Genomic DNA, 24,129 nt, shown 5'->3' with positions numbered 1-24,129 from the left:
CCCTCACTTTTCAGATGAGTTTGTCAGTAATTTGAATATCAGTAACAACCACCAAATCAATGATGCCACACATTTTTTTTTAACTTTCGAACCCTTGGGAGCTATTGTAGTAAATACATTTGAATTATAACTGGTTGTTTTGGAATCATACAGCTTCAAATATTTTTTCCAAAAAAGTGAATCAGATTTTTAAAAATATGACTTTATACAGTTTACCTAAACATAGCCATGATGTTGATGGTATATATGTGAAAGGCGATGTCCTATGCAAAGCCCTTGGCAATAAGAGACGCTCAACCAATGTATCAGCTCTTTTCCCCTCATGCACAGATTACCTCGCTAAGGTCAGCATATGGAAATATTACTTCAGTGGTTGAGAGTACGGGCTTTTAGAGTCAAACTGCCCTTGGGTCTGATCCTGGTGCTGCCACTGTCTAGCAGTGTGACCTTGAGTCATTTCTTTAACCTCTGTGTCCTTTGTTTCTTCACATATAAAACGTAGACACCTTATAGAGTTGTTTCAAGGATTAAACTGAGATCGGGCATATCAAGTGCTTAGCACTGTTCCCGACACATAGTAAACAGTCAATAAATGGTAGTGGTTATTACCACCATTGTCTGGTACACCCAGTACCAGCCTCCTTCAATACTAATATTTCATCTTATGGTGGTTTGGAGTACATGCATATACATCTATTCACATCCGCATATGGGCACACAGAGTTCACCCGAAAGACTGCTTTCCCAAAGGCTATCTGTGACCACCATGTTTCAAAATCCAGTGGCCTCTCTGGCTTCAATATTCTTGAACTCTTTGGAGGTTATGGGACTTTTACACATCTTCTCTTGCTTGAAAGCGTTCCTCTGTTATCTTGGTTTACCTCCTGTCTTCTTCTCAACACTTCTTAAGTTTCCTTTGTTGGATCTCTTTTCACACACACACACACACACACACACACACACACACACACACACACACACACACACACACAGCGTTCCTCTTCACCCCCCCGCCCCGCCCCTTTCAATGAAGCAATTCCCAAGGTCCTGTCATTGATCTGCTTCTCTTCTCTTGCTATGTTCTCATTCTGGGTAATTTCATCTCCTGACATAGCTTCACCTTTCACCTCTACACTAATGATTCCCAAATTGACCTCTCTAATTCTTAACTTATTCCGGAGCTCCAGGCTAACTCCAATTTCCAATTGCCTGCTGAGCATCTCCAGGGCAGGATATCCTAGGAGGCTGAAGTGTAGTCTGGCTTTTGTCATCCTGCCTCAGGAATGCAGATGGGGGAATCTAGCTTCAAGAAGTATTAAGAGTCACGGGCAGTCGTCTGAGCAGAAGTAAAAGTAGTCTGAGTTAGGAAAGTGGTTCAAACCGAGCTTTCCAGGGAAAGCATGACAAGTTAACTGTGAATTTCTGTTATGAACTGGAGATATAAATTGGCAATGGAAACTTTCAAAGGTGTATGTTTTCTAGGGAAGAGGGAACAGCTCGCCTAAATGAAAGTCGAGATCAGTTTTTAGGTGCTGGAATGTTGGTATATTTGAGGAAATGTTAATTAAAATGATCTTTCTTGGGACAGTTTGTATGGTGAATCTTGCTTCAGTGTTTTGTTATACAAACATACACGCCCGGAGGACGGATAATGTCTTCATCCTGAAGGATGAGCACGTGGGAATAGACACATACACACATGCCTGGTCAGATATACCTGAGATTTTGAATGTGTGAAAATAATTCTATCAGAGGGGAGATAGATGTTTTTTCTTTCATTTATTCTGCGAATATTTACTGGACACCTACTAGACGCCACGCTCTCTGTGGAGCAACAGGCTGTCAATACAGAACACACAGGGTCTTTGTCCTGAAGCGTCTAATACAGTTTTCTTTAGTTATATGCAAGTACATTGAGAGTTTAATTTGGTCTCAAAATATCTGCAGTGTGTGACAGGTTATTCAATGACTACAGCCTTGCTGAAAATCGTAATGACCAAAGAGGAACTTAAGGGAAATAAAGACAGTGCTAAAGTGGGAAAAGAATGTGCATAAATTCGAATTAGAAATTGATTACTTCCTTTAAGTTTAGCAAATATTGAATTACTTTGGGATTTTACATTTCAAGTTGGCTCGCGGTGTTTCAGGCCAGAGTAAGAATGATTACGTCTAACCTAAAACTTAGAGCAAAGGGATAGACAAATCTTGGTTAATGTGTATAGTATTGTTAGGAGAATTCTTTGTAAATGAGCTATTCTTACAGAAACTACAGACCTAGCTTATAGCATTAGCACAGGGGACAATATTCCTTTTGAAGGAAGGTGACCTTATTCACCTCCTTCCCAAAATTAAGTACAATCCCTCGCAGTTGAATTACTGCCCTATGGAATATGCGGAGGTCATCAGACCCTCCAAATTGTAATGGTCTAGAAAACTGGGTGAGTTCCTTGCCTTCCTGGGTGCACCCCAGCTTCCTCTTTAGAAATTTGGCATGGCCCTTTGTTTGCAAGTCTTAAATCCAAGTGTTCTCGGACACAGCTGTCAATTTCAAAGTCCCCTTCAAGGTTACTCTCAGGTCCCAAAGATCCCTCATTGCATTTGTAATCTTGAAAACCAAACTTGATGCCCTAAAGTCCTGCTATGGATCTGTAGATGGTGCCACTCCCCTTTTACTGTGCCAGCACCCCCTTCAGGACCTTCATGGCACAAAAGCTGTCCTAATAATGGTGCACATATTGACCAGCGTTCCTATTCCTCTTGCCCTAAATGAGTTAGAGACATTGATGTACTTCTCTTATTCTTTTTTAAAAATTTTATTTATTTTATTTACTTATTTTTGGCTGTGTTGGGTCTTCGTTGCTGCATGCGGGCTTTCTCTATTTGTGTCGAGCGGGGGCTACTCTTCACTGCGGTGTGCCGGCTTCTCATTGCGGTGGCTTCTCTGGTTGCAGAGCACGGGCTCTAGGCGCACGGGCTTCAGTAGTTGTGGCTCGCGGGCTCCAGAGCACAGGCTCAGTAGTTGTGGCGCACGGGCTTAGTTGCTCCACGGCATGTGGGATCTTCCCAGACCAGGGATCGAACCCATGTCACCTGCATTGGCAGGCGGATTCTTAACCACTGCGCCACCAGGGAAGTCCTACTTCTCTTATTCTAACTGGAAGTAAGAATAATAAAAACATCCTTGAATTTATAGTCTTGGATGTGTTTATTCTCACAGTTTGCCTCAATTGTAGTCTAACTTTTTTTACCTTTCTCAAATTTATTCATTCAAAACATATCCACTGAGCACTTACTATGTTCCAGGCACTGTTCTAGGCATTGGGGACAATAAAACAGGCGAGGTCCCTGTTCTTGTGTGTCTTAAAGGGCATGTTGGGTGTATGTGTGCAAGCGTGCACACTCACATGCACACGTGCTGGAGGGAGACAGAAAATAAACACATATACAAGCTAATCTCAGAGAGTGATAAATGTCATGAAAAAAATAAAACAAAAGTGGACAGAGAGGGCACTTCCCTGGTGGCGCAGTGCTTAAGAATCCGCCTGCCAGCGCAGGGGACACGGGTTCAATCCCTGGTCCGGGAAGATCCCACATGCCGCGGAGCAGCTAAGCCCGTGCGCCGCAACTACTGAGCCTGCACTCTAGAGCTCGGGAGCCACAACTACTGAAGTCCGTGTGCCTAGAGCCCGTGCTCCACAACAAGAGAGGCCACCGCAATGAAAAGCCCGCACACCGCAACGAAGACCCAATGCAGCTAAAAATAAAATAAATAAATAAATTTAAAAAAAAGAAAGTGGACAGAGAGTGACTGGATGGGTGGAGTGTGATTGAGGTGAATCTTGCTCTTTGTTTTATTGGTTTTGTACAGATTTCACCAACACTTTGTATGGGCCCTTTGGTTTCCTCTATTTCGTACTTTCCTGGATTCAGTACCAATTCTAATTTTGCTGATCCTGGCCGCTCTATCATTAGGACCACCTCCCCTTAGCTAGTCCTGAAGTATAACCCAAAGTATGCTCCCTGTTAAACTTCTGTTCCATACTTTTCTTATCTTTGTCAGCATTAGAATTCGGCTGATTAACCCACTTCCCTGTCACAGAGTGTAAATAGGCCTACTAACCCTTAGGGATATTTTACTTGATTACTCACAGCATTTTTGTTACTCAAGACAAACTACCCGTTGAAAGACAAACACAGGCATGAAAGGTTAGTAATTGTGGTGGCGTTTGGTTTTGCCCACTTCTGTGGTGGGAAGAGCCCCGGTTTGAGGATCAAAAGACAAGGGTCTCCCTGCTATACGACCTTAGACGTAGCACTTCCTTTCTCTGAGCCTGTTTCTTCGTCTATAAAACCAGTGTTCCAAGTAGATGATCCCTAGGTTCTTTCTAGCCCTAAAGTGGTATAATTAGTTGTTTTCAGAGACGTGGGCCAAGATCTCTTTCCAACATTCTGTTTAATTTTGTAAAGTGGATGTGTAGGAACATTTTCCAGTGTATCAGAACTGCGTAGATTAAGCATAAGTTTTCCAGCAAAAGCCAGCTTTACAATTCTTGTAAATGTCACAAGAAGTTAAAACGTTGCTTCTTGTTTTAACCTCCGCCAGCGAGGGCAACAATTCAACACCACAAACGTAACTGTCAACTTCTTATCTGTGAATATCTGAAAATTCACTGTCTTTTCAGCTTGCCCACAGGAAATCTTCAAAAAGAACCAAATGCCACTAAAACGAAGGAAGGCGTTCTAAGTCAGCTTCAAAATGACATGGCATAGGTGTTGCCCACTAGTGTGTTAGGTGCCAAGAAAAGCATCTTAACTCTTAGAGGGCCACTCAGGATTCTTGCAGCCATGGCTGTGCTGTTTGCCTCAGCACCTAGCCAAAGCCCAGTTAGGAACTAAAGTAGGAGTTGGAAAGCTTGCCTTCCCTAACTTCCCCACACCTTCCCTACGCTTGCTGCACTGGGCTTTGTGGGAGAAGATGGGGAAGCAGGAAGCGTGGGTTTGGAGAAGGTGGAAGAGATAGAAAGTCACCAACATCTGAAGTACACTGGCAACTCCCTTCTATGTTGCTACTATTCCACTTATTATTCAGATACTCGCCATGTTCTAAACACAAGAATCAGCTCCATGACTAGATTTTAGGAATTCAGTCTTCTGAAAGTCCAGAGAAAAGTTGGGCTTGATTTTGTGGTCAGGGGGTCCGAAGAAGAAGATCCAAGAGGGTTTGGAAACTCCAAAGAAGTGCATCTCTGATTTACCGTCACAGGATCTTGACATTGAAGAAGAATAGGGCTTATGGAAAGAGGTGAGGGAGATAGCACAGGGAGTTCCTGTATGGCTCTCATTGAAAGGTTGTTATGTTGTGCAGGTGAGGAAATAGATACCCACCAAGACAGTGACTTATCTAAGTACACACAGCTAGTTTGTGGCAGACTCAGAACAAGAATCCAGGTCAACTGCATCCTGTCCGGTGCCTTGATTTGGAATTACTTATGCTACCTGGGAATCTTGTTTGCTTGTTTGCTTGCTTTTGCTGTTTAATTCTGGGTGCTACTTCTGTTCACAGCACTGGTAATTCATTATTCTCACAGAAGTTTATCAATGAAAGGGGGCAAAATCCCTTAGGAATAGGTAAAGTGCATTTATTTTGGAGGGTTTGGGGCCAGCTGATAGTCCAGGGTCACAGAGAGGAGAGAGTAGCTGGATTGGAAATAGAGCCTAAAATTCGAGATTCAGTTGAAATAAATGAAGACAGGGAGAATCGTGGCTATAGACTGGGGCTCCACGGTTAAGTGTATACATCATTTCTTTAATGCTCATTCTTAATTACAGCTCTAGCCCTTTCTCCATCAAAAGATTTAAATGTCTTTTATTTTAGGTTCTCAGTACCTTGAATCCTTTTCCAGGTGTTTATTGCCTCTGCCTTGTCTTTCTATTTCACTCTTCTAGATGGTTTTTGTGTGTGTGTGCGCAATATTTTCCATTAGTTTGGTCTCACTGTCTTGTCCAGAGCATTCGTAGTACAACTATATATCATAGGAGATCTTATGAGCACGTAAAATGGAGAACACTATTTCACAAGGTAGAAATTACTAGATTATTTCTGTTCCCCTTCCAGAGTTGAAATATTTCCTATTTGGCAAATAGCCTTCTTTGAAATCCTAAAATTGCACCTAGGAAAAAAAAATGACTGTCACTGTGGCACCATGGGGCTTCCTGTCCCTTCACTTTCATTGGCTGCCCATCCAATTTGCTCCGTTGATTTTCCGGACAGCTCAGCATCGCCTTATCAGCCAGACACTGGAATTATAAAAGGGCTTCGTCAAGGCCTGATGCAGTTTGAAAACTTTTCAACTTTCATGATTTGGACCTTGGGTATGCCAGACACCATGTGTAAAAGGCATTTGGTTGCACATTGGTCTTTTTCTCATGGCTTTTACAATTTCCAACTTTATTTCTGCTCGCCACGGGGCACAGTTTACCTCCTCTTCTCTGGGAATTCTTGTTCATTTTTCGGGAGCCCTAAAAGAAAGCTGCTCATGTACAACTGTGGAATGTCAGAGTCAGTCTAAACGGGCATACGTGGGCCTTTTAGTGGCCTTTACTGATTGTTCCTATATTAAATGTAAATGTGCGTAAGACTTTCTGAGGAGCATTGCATAGTCTTCCTCTGATTTTTTCATATGAATTGGTTTGACAATGTCACAGATGATGCATGAGGCAAAATAAAGAGTTTCTTAAGCCCATTACAGCTTGTTTGCATGAAAAGGAATAAAAGCTACAGGGAAGAAATGAACATTATGTGATGCTTTCACGAACACCTTTTAGACCATAGCCTACCTTCCGAACCTAGGCAGGGGAAAATGGTCACTGGGATATTCTTTTGCTCAACTAACCTTTCTCGACTAATTAATGAGACAATTTCTGGTTATGTGGGAAACACTGAGGGTTTTCTGAAATTCATAAGGGTGAAATAAACTAAGAGAACCTCAAAAAATTAATTAGTTATAAATGCTGGTATGTTCTTTGAGAAAATGAAATAGGATGAGAGGATAGGAGCTTTGAATGAAGATTCCCTGAAAACCATACAATGTTATATCATTGAAGAGCCATGTGGTTTAATACTCGGTGATCGTAAAACCTCATGTTAAGCCATCCACCCGGAAAATTCCGTAAGCCTCATTTATTCCTTTCTATATGAGCACCTTCAGTGTCTATTTTACAATGCTAGTAAAATATTTATAAATAAAATAATACTCTTGAGGTCGACTTTAAATTCAATCTACATGAACGTGAGTACTAGAGCATTGCATTTGTAATCTGAGTGCAGAGTGAAAGCAGAATCACTAGGGGATGGTCCTCTTTCTCAACCTTCTGTCCTACAACAATCTCAAGCACAAGAACTCTGATTTCCTCTTCTCATGGAAGAGGTGTTTCACCTCTTGGCAATAGGCACTCTTGTTCACTTCTTTTCATGGCCTGCAATCAGATGTGGTGGGCGCTCAGTCATATTGAGACTGAAGGAAACAGGTGATGGCCATCAGTAGATTTGGGGGAGCCAGGAGGGGACCTCCAGCTTGGTGATTGTCTAGTATTGTAGTTGAAGATTTATTTGTAATTAATTTGTTCAATCATTACAGAGATATTTATTGAGCACCTCCCATAAGCCAGCACTATTCTTAGTGCTGGGGATTTGACAATTGAATAAGACAGGTAAAGCTCTCAGGGAGTTTACATTCTGGTGATGGATACAGACCATCCAAAGTAAGCAAGTCAATAAAGCATGTCCAGATTGTGATAGGTGTTATGAAAGAAAGAAGCAGAGTGCTAGATAGGGAATGGGTTGTCTTTGGAATAAACTCAGTGGGGACAAATTTTATCCTTTGTGGGTGGACATGATTTTTGGAAACATCAAAAATGACATGGAGCCCGGTCTCATATGGAAGATCAAATCGATGGATAATAGTTTTGGTCCCAAATGAGGGTTATATGTACTTAATGTAATATTTTTTGAGTGCCAATAAAAATACATTCTGTGCTTAGTAGTGCTATACACTTCTTTGTTTTTAAATGCAGTGAAAGGAGTCAAGCAATGGGTACTGTCCTTCAATGATTATTTAGGCATATTTCGCTATCAATAGCACTGTCTCTATTTCCCTGCTTCTCTTTTATTCTGGTTAATCCTTGTCATCATTGGCAAATGACTTTAACTATTGTGTTGGTAAAAATTATCCTAGGACTGGGAGTGGGATATAAAATAAATATTGAGATATTTCATACTATGTTATACAGCTGTAATGCATGAAATTTGGTGATGACAGCTTATAATTTAGTCCTTTCATTTTATTAGCCCCAATAAAATGAAATTTCACGTATGCTATTTCGTATCAAATAAATCTGTAGAATGCTAATATACCATTTTGATGAGATATATCAATTTGAGTGTAGGAAAAAAGAAAATGTTTATAAGCAACAATGTTAAGATGAACGGATGGAGGAAGCCATGATAGGAGAACCGAAAACCCTTTGTGTGCTCCTTCCTGGGCTAACGTAAGTGGTGTCCACTTCTCTTCAGTGATTCCATGTGTTCTAGAAATCTTGATTGTGTCCTCAGTAAAGGGGGCTAATAAAGATGGTTTTGTAAAATGGGAGGAAGCCAATGATTGCCATTTAATTGCATCTTTAGTGTCATTTTAGCCCCCACCACTTTGAAAAGCATTGATCTGCTCTGGGGGTGTGTACTTGAGCAACTGCTCTGCCAGACACTGTGCCAGGCACTGAGGGCACAAAGGTGAATCAGAGAGAGATGCTGCCTTTATGGTGCGCCCAGTCGAATTGGGGAGACAGGAATAAATGTGTGACGGAATATGGCACATGCTAATATAAAGGTACACAGTTAGTACCTTAAAGAGTCTGCGCTAGGTTGAGGCTATTGGGTCAGAAGCGACTGAGGGAACTATTCTATGAGAGCAAGTGATGGAGCAGGTATGCTCATGTTCTTTACCTGAAATAAATCTCTTTGCAGCCTTGGTATGATTCACCTGCATACATGTTGGAGTTTGGGACTGACATATACACACTACTATATATAAAATAGATAACCAACAAGGACCTACTCTATAGCACAGGGAACTCTACTTTTGTAATAACCTATAAGGGAAAAGAATCTGAAAAAAATAGATATATATGTACGTATAACTGAATCATTTTGCTGTACACCTGAAACTAACACAACATTGTAAATCAACTATACTTCAATTTTACAAAATCTATTTGCCAATTTTTAAAGGCAGGTAGAATTGTGAAATCTAGCTTCAAAATAAGTGGAGTTTATAAGGAATATTCTAGAGTTTGTCCTTGAATGCAGAATCAGACTGGGTCAGAGTAACCCTCAGCTGACCTGTTGTGAGAAGCCAGCCTTGATTTTCTTTTTTTTTTCTTTTTGCAACACCAGCTCCATTTCTAGCAGCAACTGCAGCTGAGGCAAAAGCAGATTCATTGCCTGTTTACATCAAACACTAAATAGCCACTGAGCAGAGGATTAAGACAGCCCTGTCTTCTGGGAGCTTATAATCTAAAACAGACAACAACTGGAAACCATATCCGTCACAAAGAAATATGCTCATTTCCTTTCTCATATAAATTCAAAGAAAACAGAAAGTGGCAAGTCACATTCTCCAGGATTTGTGAAACCTCTAGAGAGTATTCTCTCTGTTTTTGTGACTTTTCAAGTTGAAAGCTGTTTTGTGTATAATATGCAATAGATTATAGTGTTATTTTTTAAATTGGGGATGAAAAAGCAAGCAATATTCTTTCTTTTTTTTTTTTAACTATCAACAAGTTACACTGGAAAAGTATGGATCAAATTAAAAGTGGATTCTCGATTTGCTATGGGGAAATATGCACAATATTTTAAATACTCTAAGGTCAGGGTCAACTTGGGGGTAGAAGAGGTATCATAAAAATTAATTCAAGTAACTAGCCTTGAGATATTTCTGAGTTATAATAATCCCACAGGTGAAAGCAACATCTGTGGAATAATAAAGGTGCTTAGTTTGGCCTTTTTAGCAAGAGGAGATATTACCAAGACATGACCAAAGCTTGGAGCTGAGACAATGCAGTAAATTAATGGGGGTTGACGAAGTATTTATGTTATAGGGATGTGAGCATTTGTGAGAAAATGTTGCAAAAGTAAGGCACGTGCCAAACCAAGATTAATTTCCCAAGGCTTGCGTGTACCAGAGACAGAGACAAAGACGGAGAGAGGAGCAGAAATGCAGAGATAAAGAAAGGAAGACGTTTTGTAAAATTTATTTTTTAATTTTTTTATATTCTTTTCCATTATGGTTTATCACAGGATATGTGAATAACTGAATCACTTTGCTGTGATTAACACAGCGTTGTAAATCAATTATACTTCAATTTTAAAAAAATTTTTTAAAAAAGAAAGGAAGACGAACAAAGCAGCAGGAGGCTGAGTCAGAGATGGACAAAAAGACCAAGAATTGAAAATCAGCCAATTTAGGATTAACATTCCAATTCTGCTGTTAAAATCACTCTGAGACCTTGGTTCAGTCACTTCTCTTTGGGCCTCGGTTTCTCCATCTGTAAAATGAGGGGTTGTGCCAGGAGGCGACCCTATGGAACTTACCAACTCTCTAGTTCTACTTTTGGGTGCTAAGGAAATGAAAAGGCCAGGCAGGTGGGTAGGTAGAAAATATACACAGACAGGTGTGCAAACAGACAGACAGACTGACTGCAAACATGCGTCTGCTAGCTTCACAAAAATAGGATAAGGCCAATATTATGGTGGGCCAATGGACATTGAATTACAAAGCAGACCAGCCAGATCCACAGAATCGTCTGCTCACTTTTGAGACTGCCATGATGATCTGAGGAATTGGCAGCTTTCCTTTGCCTGGCACTGGCCTAGCCTTCTGAGGGCCACTGTCGAGTCGTTTTCTGACTGGTATGGCCGTCTTTCTTTCCTCTACAGGCTCAGAAGAGTAGCTATGTGAGGATCCGTAAATGACCTCTCATGCCCAAATGGAAGGAGAACTCAGATGTCAGGCTTTGTACATATGACCATTACTTCAGCTCCCCCAACAGAACCTTCTATGGGGGGAGGGCGTGTAGGGAGGGGCTAGTACCACTTGAGGATGAGGAAACTCAAATAAGCTACCATGCATTTTCATGCCCAACTCTGTCTGCATACCTGTCTGTGTTTCTAAATCTCTGTGGATAATTTGGAACACATTGTGTTCTCCAGGCTTTCCAATTTTGCCACTTTTAATTTTGTGAATCTAGTTTGCGGGGTTGGGGAGCTGATGAGAATAGTTAGCACTTGTCAAGCTCCCAGCAGCCAGCAAATGACTTTAGTAAGGAGCTAACCAGGTACCTAGAAGACAAACTGAGTGCAGCAAAAAATGTGGCTCCAGACAGGTTGTAGTATGTGGTTGATTTCACTTTCGTTGGTTTTTGCAAAAAACAAAACACTGTGATTTTCTTGCTTTGCTTACAATTTACCAACTCCCCCTAAAATAATAGCCCAAGAGCTTAACTTGAGGGTGCATGGCCTGATGGTAGGTCCCCCTCCAGATGAATTTGATTGAATGTTGGTCTCTCTTTGGCATCTAAGACTCCATTCTGAAGTTATCCAGATCTTCATATTCTGATGCTTGTACGTGTTAGAAGAAAAGAAACTTCATCAAAAATGTGTTTCTTCAATGAAAGATAGCTCGTCAGGGAAACAGGATCTACATCGCACCCATCAATATCGTACTTTCTTAAGCAGCTTTTGCCATCACTAGAACTCCCGCTTTATCAGGCCAAACGAGTCCTGAGAACAAAGGCCAGGGTGGTGAGCAAGATGCGTGAGGAGGCCAGGCTGGCTTCAGGCAAGGCTGTTCTTACACTACGTGGCTGAGGACGTCAGTCGAGGCACGTGGAGCCTGCTTGAAGAGGACGCTGGAAGGCTGGGGACAGGCTTGGCTTCCATGTGCATCGCCGGCCTGAACTCTCCCCTGGTCTCCAGACTCGTAGAGCCAACTTCTCAGCCCCAGTTGCCACTGGAAGCTTAATTGGTATCTCAAACTTCACCTGCCCCAAAACAAACTCCTGACTTTCCCCCAAAACCTGTTGCTCTAACAATCTTTCCCACCTCAGTGAATGGCACCTCTACTCCCCCAAGTCCTTAGAGTATCTTTCATGTGTCTTTTTCTCTCCCAGGCCACGTCTAATCCATTAGCAAATTCTGCCTACTCTGCCTTCAGAATATATCTGGAATCTGACCTCCCTCACCACCATCTCCTCTACCATCTTCTTCCAAGACACCATTTCTTTTTATTTATTTATTTATTTATTTATACTGAAGTATAATTGATTTACAATGTTGTGTTAGTTTCAGGTGTACAGCAAAGTGATTCAGTTATACATACATTCATACATACATATATATCTGTTCTTTGTCAGATTCTTTTCCATTATAGGTTATTACAAGATATTGAATACAGTTCCCTGTGCTATACAGTAGGTCCTTGCTATTTATCTACTTTATATATAGTAGTGTGTATCTGTCAATCCCAGACTCCTAATTTATCCCTCCCTGACCCCCTTTCCCCTTTGGTAACCATAAGTTTGTTTTCTGTGTCTGTGAATCTATTTCTGTTTTGTAAATAAGTTCATTTGTATCACTTTTTTAGATTACACATATAAGTGATATCATATGATATTTGTCTTTCTGTGACTGACTTACTTCACTCAGTATGACAATCTCTAGGTCCACCCATGTTGCTGCAAATGGCAATATTTCATTCTTTTTTATCGCTGAGTAATATTCATACACACACACACATATATATATCACATCTTCTTTAGCCATTCCTCTGTCAGTGGACATTTAGGTTGCTTCTATGTCTTGGCTATTGTAAATAGTGCTGCTGTGAACACTGGGGTACCTGTATCTTTTCGAATTAGAGTTTTCATCTTTTCCAGATATATGCCCAGGCGTGGGATTGCTGGATCATATGGTGAGATCAACTCTCTTTTTAGGTTTTTAAGGAACATCCATACTGTTTTCCATAGCAAGCCACCATCATTTCTTACATGGGTCACTGTCAAAGGCTGGTTCCCTGGCTTCCACCATTGCTCCCTTACAGCCTGTTCTCCCCGCGGCAGTCAAGCTGAAATCAAGATCCTTTGAAAATGTTAATTCAGGTTTTGTCACTCCTTTGTTCAAAATCCTGCAGTGGCACTTCATCTCACAAAGAATACAAGACTGAGGCCTCCCCATGGCCTGCAAAGGCCTGCATAGCCTGGCCCCTGTTTTCTCACTGACTTCATATTTTATTGCTCTTTCCTGTGCCCATCCTTCTCTAATCACACCCGTCTCCTTGCTTCACTTTAAACATACCAGGCCTGCTGCTACCTCAGGGCCTTTGCACTTGTTCCTGTCTCTGCCTGGAAAGCTCTTCCTCTAGATATTTGCAGGGCTTGGTGTTTAAATTCAATCAGGTCTTTCCTCAGATGTCACAGGAGTAAGATTGCCAAGAAGGCTGATTCTTAAAAAGAGGTCACTAGACTTGGCCAGCAGGCCATCACTGATGATCTCTTAAGAGAGCAGCTCAGTCAAATGGTGGAAGAGGAGATGGGTTATTTTCTAACCATCTGCATCCCTTACTAGACTGTGTGCTGTGGAGTTCAGCGCTGTTGTCTCATTCATCCTCGTGTCTCCAGTGTCCGGCCTAGTGCCTGAAACCCAGTAGGTTTTCAGTCAATGTTTGTGGAATGAAGGCAGGAGTCTTATTTTTAAACAACCGATTACATTAAAACACATTAAATGAATGTTGTGATGGCTGCGTCAGTTTTCTTCAAGGAACATGGTTGTAAAATAACACCTGTCCATTCATTGCGGACCCATTCCCTGAGTACTGACACGTGATGTGGTGTTAAACATGTGACTTAGAGGTTTTCGGGGCACACGGGGATGGGCAGGTAGAGGCTGAGATCATCTTCGGTCTCTTAAGGAGGTAAGACAATCTCTGCTTGTGTACTAACTAGCTCACTTTCCTTTTAAAATCCCTCTTTTAGAGACACTGGAAGAGTTATTTAAATTCAAAAGCTATCCTTGGGGTTAAGCAAAATCTTAATGTTTTTAGCAGTGTTCATATAGTTTACACTCAGCTGGTGGTAAAAAAATACATTTAATGTAGATTCCTCCAATGATTTTAATTGGGTTTAGCCTTCGCCTTCTTTATCTCCCCTCCTTCATTTACCAGTGGTGCTGAAGTTCAAAGTACAAGCATAGCATGGCCTTTCTGTTTATACACTGCTGCTCCTTTCAGGCTCTGCCCTCTGAGCTCCTTCCCTAAACACCAGTTAGAGAACCTTGGCCTTCCCTGAAACCCTTTATTCCTAGAGCCTGTTGACACCAACAGTGAATGCCATCCTTCTTTGCTGTCTGCGGAGTAAGTGAAGGTCACTTCTGCAGCGTGGGCTTACAGGAACCTCTAAGGCGATGGCTGTAAGTCTTGGCAAGACACTGCTCTCATTTCTGTCATTGCCCTGAAGCCAGGTCAGCCTGCAAATGTCCAAGTTACAGACTTCAAACCCTCTAGTTCCTGAAAGTGATTGTGATTTGTAACCTATTCCTAGGGTCAGCCTCTAGGGGCTGCCCTGGTGTCTGCCATGCTTATCATGTGAGACATTCACCTATACGGGAAGAAGGACAGTATCGCAAGTATGGCCCAGAATAGGTAGTCACTCTACCATCCTTTGAGGTCATTTCATAGTCCTGCACAAGAGGATTTTTCTCTGACTCCCTCTGCTATAAATCAAAGGCATACTAAACACTTATATGCCATCCAGACTCCTTCAGAAAACATTTGCTGAGGGCCATTCGGCCTGTATGTAAAGGAGGTGGGGAAATGCCAAGATGAAACACAGCCCACGTATCCTCAGAAAAGCCTACAGTCCACAAAAGCTGGACATAAAAAGTGTAGAGAAATCTTACGATTCAATGCGATATAATCAGATTTGAACAAAATGGAGCCAAGAGGAAGAGATTGATGTTGCCCAGGGCTGTGGAGAAGAATACACCAAGGAAAAGGCAACCACTGTAGGTTTTTAAAGAGAAGCAGGAGTTTGCTGGGAGGATGAGATGGAGCAGGGCGGTCGAGGCAGAGGAAGCAGCTTTGTAAAGGCCCAGAAGCAAACACAAGCGTAGAGGATCTGGAAAGGACAGTGGTGTGGCCTTTAGTAGAAGATGTGTGAGGCTGGGTTTCATCATGGAGGGTCTTGGAAGCCAGGCTGAGATGCAGACCTGGATTGGTAGGCAGTAGGGCGCCCTCTGAAGCGATCCAGCAAGGGAGGGGCGAAATAGCCATTTTGTCCAAAGATAATAATAGCTCAAGAGTCCGGAGGGTAGAATGGGGTGGGTCGATGCTGCAATCCCATCACTTGTCTCTGATCTGTGTTACGCTGAGCATGGGGTGAGAGCTCCTTGTTCCAAGGCAAAAGCCTTCAGTAGGAGACTGTTTGTAATCATGCCTAAAATTACTTCATTATTGGAACCCGTGTTTGATCTGTGATTAGGAGTTGGATTAAGAAATCAAGTAATCAGCCATTGAAATTGTAACCATAAATTGTTCTATAAACAACCTGCTTTCCCTGCTCCCCCCCCCCCGCCAGCCCAAGGAACAAACCTGGAAACAGATGCTTCTGTTGTTTATACCCCCATGGGTTTTAGCCAGTGCTTTGGAGCCGTGCACAAGTCAGAGAGCCATGCCTGCCAGCCACAGTGCCCCTTTACCCCTCACATGTGGAGCGCTCCTGCTGTACCTTGTCAGACTAAGACGCCCGGGGAGCGTGGAACTGTTCAAAATGCGCAACTTATTAAAATGCGCCTGGTGAAGGGGAAGGGGTTTACTTTTAACGGAACTGAGGAGACACTGCCTAGAGTTCGAGATGAAGAAGAGTTAAAGAGAAAAATCCCTCAGAGACTGTTGCTGTTTGAGTGATTTGTTGGAAGTAGTTTTTATCCTGAAGGGTTTTATTCTAGGCCAAAGGCATTCAAATACTACAGCCCATCGAGATATGTATTCCCATGAAACAACCTTAGGGCTTATTGACCTTTTCTTGTCTGGGACCTCACTGCGCTTAACCTTCCAGACGTGTAATAAAGAGTCATAAATTATAAGTCGGATCTAAATTTTGTTTTGGAAAGAGTGGCAGCAACAAGACAATCATGGCAAATGAGGCAACTGACTGTGCAAGAAAAGCGCCTCCTCTGTTCCCATCATGCCCAGCAACAGCCAGACAGGAGCAGCTAGAAGTGTGTATTTGTTGGATCATTTTTCTGACATTGAGGTAGCAAGCTTCACTTTCGTCCTTTGTCATCATTTCTGACTTAAAATGCTTAGAAATCGTAATGTGGAAGGGTCTTTCAGGGTCTTTCCAAACCCTTCCGTTTTACAAAATGAGGAGGAAGGCTCATGGAAGTGAGGTGATTTACCCTTTGTCCTCGGCTAGTCTTCAGGAGAAATAGAGCTAGAATCGGGTCTATAACCCAGGTGTTTCACTTTATTAGATGCGAGCAGGCCTTCCTCTGCTCCTTGGGGACAATTCCAGTAGCCCAGTAATAACTCTGGCTCTTTCACAAAAATTCATGTTGACACGTTTGCATCCTTGACACTTGACATAATAATACCACCAACTACCGCTAACACTTGCATGTAGCACTTTACAGTGTGTACAGTGCTGTTCACCATAGCATCTTGACTGCAAGTGCCAGTGTTGTTGATGGCTTTACCGGTGGCGTTTTAAATGATAGTGTGTTGTACATGGGATCTCTTTTCTGAAGTGGAGTTTGAATGCTTTTTTTTTTTTTTTTTTAAAAAGGGACTGAGGAAGGTTTTACTTTATGTTCCTGTCATTTATTTATTTACTTATTTATTTATTATTTATTTTTGGCTGCGTTGGGTCTTCGTTGCTGCGCACGGGCTTTCTCTAGTTGCGGTGAGCAGGGGCTACTCTTTGTTGCAGTGCGCGGGCTTCTCATTGCGGTGGCTCCTCTTGTTGTGGAGCACGGACTCTAGGCGCACAGGCTTCAGTAGTTGTGACACACAGGCTCAGTAGTTGTGGCTTGCGGGCTCTAGAGCACAGGCTCAGTAGTTGTGGCGCACGGGCTTAGTTGCTCCACGGCATGTGGGATCTTCCCGGACCAGGGCTTGAACCCGTGTCCCCTGCACTGGCAGGCAGATTCTTAACCACTGCGCCACCAGGGGAGTCCCTGTTCCTGTCATTTCTAAAAGGATTTGTGAATAAAAACATCAAAACGTTCTGTGTGTGAGTAACACTACCACAGAACTGGAATGGACTTAAGATCCAGTGGGCAGTTCTGGGAGACACGTCAGTGGAAGATCCTAGGTCAGGAATAAATACTGATAATGGATTTCCAGATACTGCTCTTGAGTTCTAAAAACACGGTGAAAAGGAACTGTGGTTACTGAAAAAAAAATAGAAGAAAGAAAGAAGGTGAAGGCAAGAGGCTGAGAAAGGGAGAAGGGAAGAGGTGAGGAGAAAGCTCTGTATGAGATTGGAACTTACAAAAATTATGTCTCTTTTTTTCCAAACTCATACATTCACTGAGGTAAACTGCTGCTATTTGAACATAAAGCACCTGAATCTCTCAGAGCTTTCCACTTAGAAGTTAGTACCTTGGGAAACTGAAGACTCTTTTAATGTCCTAGGGAAGTTGCTGATGTGGGTTTTATATCAGAGGTCAGCAAATTACAGCCTCCAAGCCAGTCCAGTTCATTGCAGGGTTTTTTTGTTTTTGTTTTGTTTTCTTTTTGCATGGCCTGTTAGCTAAGTATGGTTTTTTTTTTGTATAGTTTGACATTTTACATTTATTTATTTATTTATTTATTTATTTAGGGCTGTTTTGGGGTCTTCGTTTCTGTGCGAGGGCTTTCTCTAGTTGTGGCAAGCGGGGGCCACTCTTCATCACGGTGCGCGGGCCTCTCACTATCGCGGCCTCTCTTGTTGCGGAGCACAGGCTCCAGACGCGCAGGCTCAGTAGTTGTGGCTCACGGGCCTAGTTGCTCCGCGGCATGTGGGATCTTCCCAGACCAGGGCTCGAACCCGTGTCCCCTGCATTGGCAGGTGGATTCTCAACCACTGCGCCACCAGGGAAGCCCAGTATGGTTTTTATTTCAAATGGTTTTTTAAAAAATTAAGAAAAATATTTTGTGACACTTCACAATGATATGAAATTCACATTTCAACGTCTGTAAAGAAAGTTTTGTTGGAATGTAGCCACATATTTGTTTACGTGTTGCCTGTGTCTGCGTTTTCATTGCAGCACCAAAGTTTGCAAATCCAAAAATATTTACTATCTGGTCCTTTACAGAAAACGTTTGTCAACTCCTGCTTTAAATAGAAGTAGCTTCCTGATCTGAAAGAGTTAAATAACTTTCTCTGAGCCCCAGCTCTTAACCAGAGGGGAGTTTAGACCCTGGGACACTCTGGTTCAATAGAACTTAATTCAGTGACTTACACTATTAACCACCATACTTTTAGAATCAAATTAGAAAAATGGAATCTTGTGCTGACCGTCTAACTATAAATTGTATTCTGTAGAGGTACGTGAGATGTTTAAATTTTCTAAAACGTAATATTAAGTTTCCTAATAATCCCAAATGAGATTACGAGGAAATTTTATCATTTGCCCTTTGTAATGACCTGCTTCATATAACCACCAGCGAGCAATCTGGGGTCTGTAGGCCATTTGAGGACACATTTGGTATTGATTAACTGTAGCTTAAGCCTGAATGGTTAAGTCAGCACTTTGACTTAAAAAAGAGGTGTAGATTCTAATACCTCTAATAGCAACAGTTTTTAGGTTGTTGGGACAGGCAGTTGTTTGTTTGTACTGATTTCTGGCTAATTACTCGTCTATTTGCTGTGGCATCTCCCACCAAAATGCCATACAAAGCTGGGCTTTCCAAGGGCGCTTGTGAATAATGGGATTCAAGCAGGAATTTAAATACTCATCTAAAGCTTCTTCCTGGATCTCGTCACTAAGGATGAGGGAGGGTTGATCCTGGCTTGGGACAGAGGCTCAGGAGATAAACGAAGGAGCTGAGGATCGGCCCTGGAAGGTCAGGAAGGCGCATTTTACACCTTGGGACATTCAACCTATGAATCATTTCTTATGCAGTTTAAAGACATATTTTGCATTGATTAGCTGTCATTTAAGCCCATACAGTTAAGGCAGTTTTCTGCTTTCTGCCTCTTTTCCAAGCACCTGTATTAGCTGCAGCTTAGAGCTAAGAGAAAAGGATGGATTCTGTGCCTAGTTGAGATTATTCTCCTAGCTGAGAGGGTCAATGGCCTTTCAGCTTCACATTTCCATCACTGCCTCTTTGAACTAGATTATTCTGAGTACTGTACTTTGTAATTTTCCCATTAGTTTCTTATGTTTCTAATAGAATCAATAGAATCAATAGTTTCATACAATTATGACCTTACATTTCCAATTACATTTTATTTTGGAGATCTTGCCATTTTTCATGGGTTTCTAGAGCTCTCTTGTTTTTTGGCTCTTGTGAAGTCTAGGAGAAAGGTTTTCCCCCCCAGCCCCATCCCCTGGCTTTTATACTCTGCTAAAGTCATCAGAAGCAGCTTGAATTTGTATTTCAGAAGACTTCTCTGTAATCAAAACAAAGCTATCCACTGATGGGTCTGGTTACTCGACTGAAGATTTGTATGAGGATTCTCGGAAATGTCGAATTATAGGTGCCCTCTGTCTGGGCAGGTTACAACCAATTTCGTTGTGGTTTCTTGTATGATCACCGGTTTACATTTCAAATGTTTCACCTGAATACTCTAGATACTGTTGTTTAGTTGATAACCTTGAACAATTTCCAGTCGACCCTTCCTTATCGCAAAGGGGTGTCACTTACGATGAAATTCATTCAGAGAAGTATTGATCCCTCAGCCATCACACGCCATTGATTCTCCGCCTCCCCCAACAAAGGGTGCCCTTCATGGGCCCAGAATGCTCATATTGCCTCTAGGTACGATTGTTAATTCAGCAAGGGCCTTCATTAAGCCAAGCAGCACTATGAGGTAATGGGGCTTGCTTTAACAAACACAGCAGAACTTATCCATCCAAATGAGCCCTGGCTCCCTGGCTCTCCTTTTCATCATCCTGCTTCTTCCGTGGAGAGAGTAATAAGTTGGAGGGTTCATCCAAATCCCTCCTCCCCTCCCCTACTGCTGAGATCCCCAAGGGACCTGTCCTCAGCTTCTATTCCAGATGACCCACAAGGAGAGCTGACACGTAGATAGAGGGCGTCCAGGCAGCTGGGCAAAGAAGTCCAAGACTGGCAGAGAAGGGAAAAGCCTGACTATAGTGGGCACAGGAGAGGACTTCTATTAGTGTATAAAGGATGCACAAAACCAGACTATTATGAACTAATTATTCTTTTATTGCTCCTAAATGTACCATGACCGAGCTGCAGGGGGCAAGGAAGAGGGCTCATTTGAGTGTCCTAGAATTTAATATTACAACTCAGTAATTTCTTTGAGAGTCGAGAGCACATAGTATTTTTGGATCACTCGAGCTTTGCCTGTAGCAGGTGGTAAGTGGGTTGTTGTTGAAACAATAGTAGAGGACAGCTGTGAACTTGTACAGTAAGGCCTTGACTGCTATAACGAGTATAAAATCAGAATCATCACCACATATTAATTATAAAATAATTAAATTGTTGTCATCTGACACTTCCCGTTTATCACCATCATTAGTCTGTGAAGTCAGGTAGCGAGATTGCCTTGTTTTACCCCATGTTTCATCTGTGTGAACCGAGGCATACCAATCAATTGAGGGACTCATGTGATGGCTTAGAACAAGGACCCCAATTTTCCATCTGTCCACGTGGTGCTCTTCTCAACAATCTGGGTGAAATCAGGAGCTAGCATCCCTCACGGTCACTATTTACAAAAGTCTAATTAATACCTCTCCCTCCCTAATGAGATACTTTTCTTGACTCCAGAGCCATGCAAGTGACGTCAGAATGCCAGAGTGAATTACTGGGTTTGTGTCAACCCAGGCAGGGATGAAAAATTACCCCAGTGAACTTAATCCAGGAGCAATCAAAGGGCCAAAGTTTTAATTAGTGAGAGTTGTGATTTAAATTCTCATTCAGCATCCTGAAACTCTGCATTAGTCTTCAAACTCCTGCACTTCCCTGGTGTTGTCTGACACTGGTTAGGATAGTTAATGTGCTTTTAAATAACGTTATGTTTAATGGACCTTTGAAGGCACTGACGTATGAATCTATTTCCTTACGCATCAGCAGAACTATTTCCATTAGAGAAGTCAGTGAAAGATCACATGTTGGGAGGAGCTAAAAAAAGGGGGGCATTTCAGCTTGGTACCTGGGTCTTTCATCTTTACGCACTAAGAAAACTCTCAAAAACTTATCCAGGACTAGTGATATTAGGATTTATTTCTAATCAAAAGGAGAATGAAGCCAAAGCACAACTGTGAATAAAAGAATGGAACAGATTTGTTTTTAACAAACATAGCAGGGTTAATGGATGGGAAAGGGTGCCGATTTCTTCAGTATAATCAAGCTTTCCATGTAGCTGCATTGGTTACTACGTTCGACAGCTGTAGCATGTTCTCTTGACTCTGCCCACTGAAGGAGACATCTTTGTCCTTTGAGTGCGCATTAGGTTTTTGGAATCAGTCAAATGTCATCAGAAGGTAATTATGATGTACTAACTGGATGATCAAGCTGGGTTCTGTGGTTAGGGCCAAAAGTAAGGTGTGACCACACAGTCATGAATGATATTTCTCATGTATTTCATAAATGTCTGTGAAGATAGTTCCTGGAGAAGAGCTCTAGAAACGTTGTGAATGCCGGCAGCATCCTTGGAATCTGTATACAGCCTCTTCAGGTGACAACTTTAAGAGGACCAGCATTCACTGGGTATAATATAGGCCCTGGTAGTCTTGCTAAAGATCTGTTTCAAGACTTTGTCACGCCGCCTACCTTGACTCCTTATTTGCCAAGTAACTCTGAGCCTGGTTTTCCTTCCAGCAATCTGGGTGGAGCTAGCATCTTTCATGAGTGTAAATTTACAAAAGTCTAATTAATACCTCTTACTTCCTAACGAGTTACTCTTTTTAACTTCATTGACTAGCAGGGCCAAATATGTGATGTCAGAATTCCCTAAGTGAATTACTGAGCTTGTGAAAACCTGGGCTGGAATGAAAAATCACCCCAGTATATTTAATCCAGGAACAATTAAAAGGCCAAAGAATTAATTAATGTGGGTTTTAATTTGTTAAGGTCTTGAAAGAGGGAGCCTTTTTGTTTGGCCTGGTGCCTTTTTGTGTCTTCTTTGATTAAACGGGAGTATGCCTTGGGGAAAGGTATCTATTTCCTTACTCTCTTCCTCGGTAAGCTATGAGCAAATAAGAAAAAAGTGGTCTCCGAGCCTGCAAAGAGCATCAGATCACTAGATCTGCAATTCAGGTGATGAGCCAGTGCCCTGCCTTGAGGAGCTGATAGGAGGCATAGAAGGAGAATTGCCAGTAGAAGGAGGAGATAATGATAAAAGAGTTTGACAGGAGAGCAGTGCCCCAGGGGTCCCGAACAAAGAATTAGAAAGAAGTCCAAGGGAAACTGGGAGAAGAAAGCCATGGAAAACCCCAAGCCCACTGACATAAGACGACTCAGTGGGATCTATCCTTTCTGCAGTCCAATGAGCGGGTGGTTTGGGGAACCATTGGTCTAGGGCCCATGTTCAAATGCATGCCTCTAGGTTTTCCACCCTCTCCCCCAGTAGCCACTTAGATCACCAGGAAGGCTGCACCTACACCACATTAGCTTAGCTGCCTGCAGGTTGCTGCCACTGGCTTACCTTCTAACATGATATTCTCAGCTGCTAAACACGGATGAATTTTATAGTCTGGAAATTATACTGCACTCAACTTCACTCTTTAAAAATATTTTTATTGGAGTATAGTTGATATAAAATGTTGTGTTAGTTTCTGCTGTACAGCAGAGTGAATCAGTTATACGTATACATGTATCCATTCTTTTTTAGATTCTTTTCCCATATGGGTCATTACAGAGTACTGAGTAGAGTTCCCTGTGCTATACAGGAGGTCCCTATTAGTTACCTATTTTATATATAGTAGCTCAACTTGACTTTTTAAAAAGTCTATATAAGATACTGTCCTATGGAGAATGCTTCTGTATTTCCAGAAAAATCTGTGCTTCTTAGACTCAGCACCAGGAATAAGTTTGACTCTCCTGACAAAACGATGCCCTTCCTTTTTATTGCAAGTTGAAAACACTGTTATCCAACTTGTTTCCCTTATGGCCTTCGTTGCTAGGAAACTCAGAGCTAACTCTAGCCATCAATTTCAGTAATCCTGCTGCCTAAGATTTTGAGAACGAGTCTCTCTCCCTTTTAAAACTATGTTTATTGATCTTGTTTTTTCCCAGGGGCGTATTATAGGTGTACCTTAGGATAAGCTACCTTTAATTTGGGATAGTGGTAGGTTATAAATTACAAAAAGTTATTGCTGTGACCTAGCCTGACCTTGTGCTCCTTGGAATAAACTGTTTCCATTAGTCACAGCCCCTATTTCCACACTAGATTTGATGCTTTTCCCCTATATATTGATAAATCTTTCATCGTAATTTCTAGATGCCTCCAAATATCAGAAAAAGTGGGAAGAGAGTGCATAGAGCAGCGTTCACCTCCCTGTTTTTTTCTTATCTCTGGAGCCAGTTGTATAAAACTGCCAAGAAGGAAATTTCCACTTAAGCCAGAACCTTCCAGCATGGGGATCACTGACCTGTGGCAGTTACGGATGCTAGGATTGCTGCTGTTGGTGCTCTACTTGACTTTCAGTTTGTGGCCATCACTTGACAGAATTAAAAATTGACTCTGCTCCATCTGCTTATTTGTTGAAGGGCACAGTCTGTTCCAGAAGAGATGCTGTCTAGGAAAACAAAGATTCTGTACCGTGCCCAGAAACCAAAATTAGATGGGTCGGGACCCGGGCCTGCAAGCTGTTGACTCCCTGGAGTTCATGGTCTTGCATGG

General features: G+C 42.0%; 1 protein-coding gene and 1 long non-coding RNA gene across 6 annotated transcripts in view; one reads left to right on the top strand and one right to left on the bottom strand.

The window, feature by feature from the left end:
* The window catches only part of LOC309652042, a 496,156-nt gene extending 485,376 nt beyond the window's left edge, over window positions 1-10,780 (bottom strand). Inside the window, exon 1 of the long non-coding RNA XR_014258535.1 lies at window positions 8,052-10,780. This is a non-coding gene — a long non-coding RNA (uncharacterized lncRNA). The remainder of the gene's footprint in view (window positions 1-8,051) is intronic.
* Window positions 1-24,129, top strand: part of HS6ST2 (heparan sulfate 6-O-sulfotransferase 2) — a 283,140-nt gene that overhangs the window by 198,745 nt on the left and 60,266 nt on the right. The gene's annotated exons all lie outside the window — the stretch shown is intronic.

Source organism: Balaenoptera physalus (assembly GCF_965194825.1).
Source record: "Balaenoptera physalus genome assembly, chromosome: X".
NCBI lineage: Eukaryota > Metazoa > Chordata > Mammalia > Artiodactyla > Balaenopteridae > Balaenoptera > Balaenoptera physalus.
This window is presented reverse-complemented; position numbering and strand designations above follow the sequence as displayed.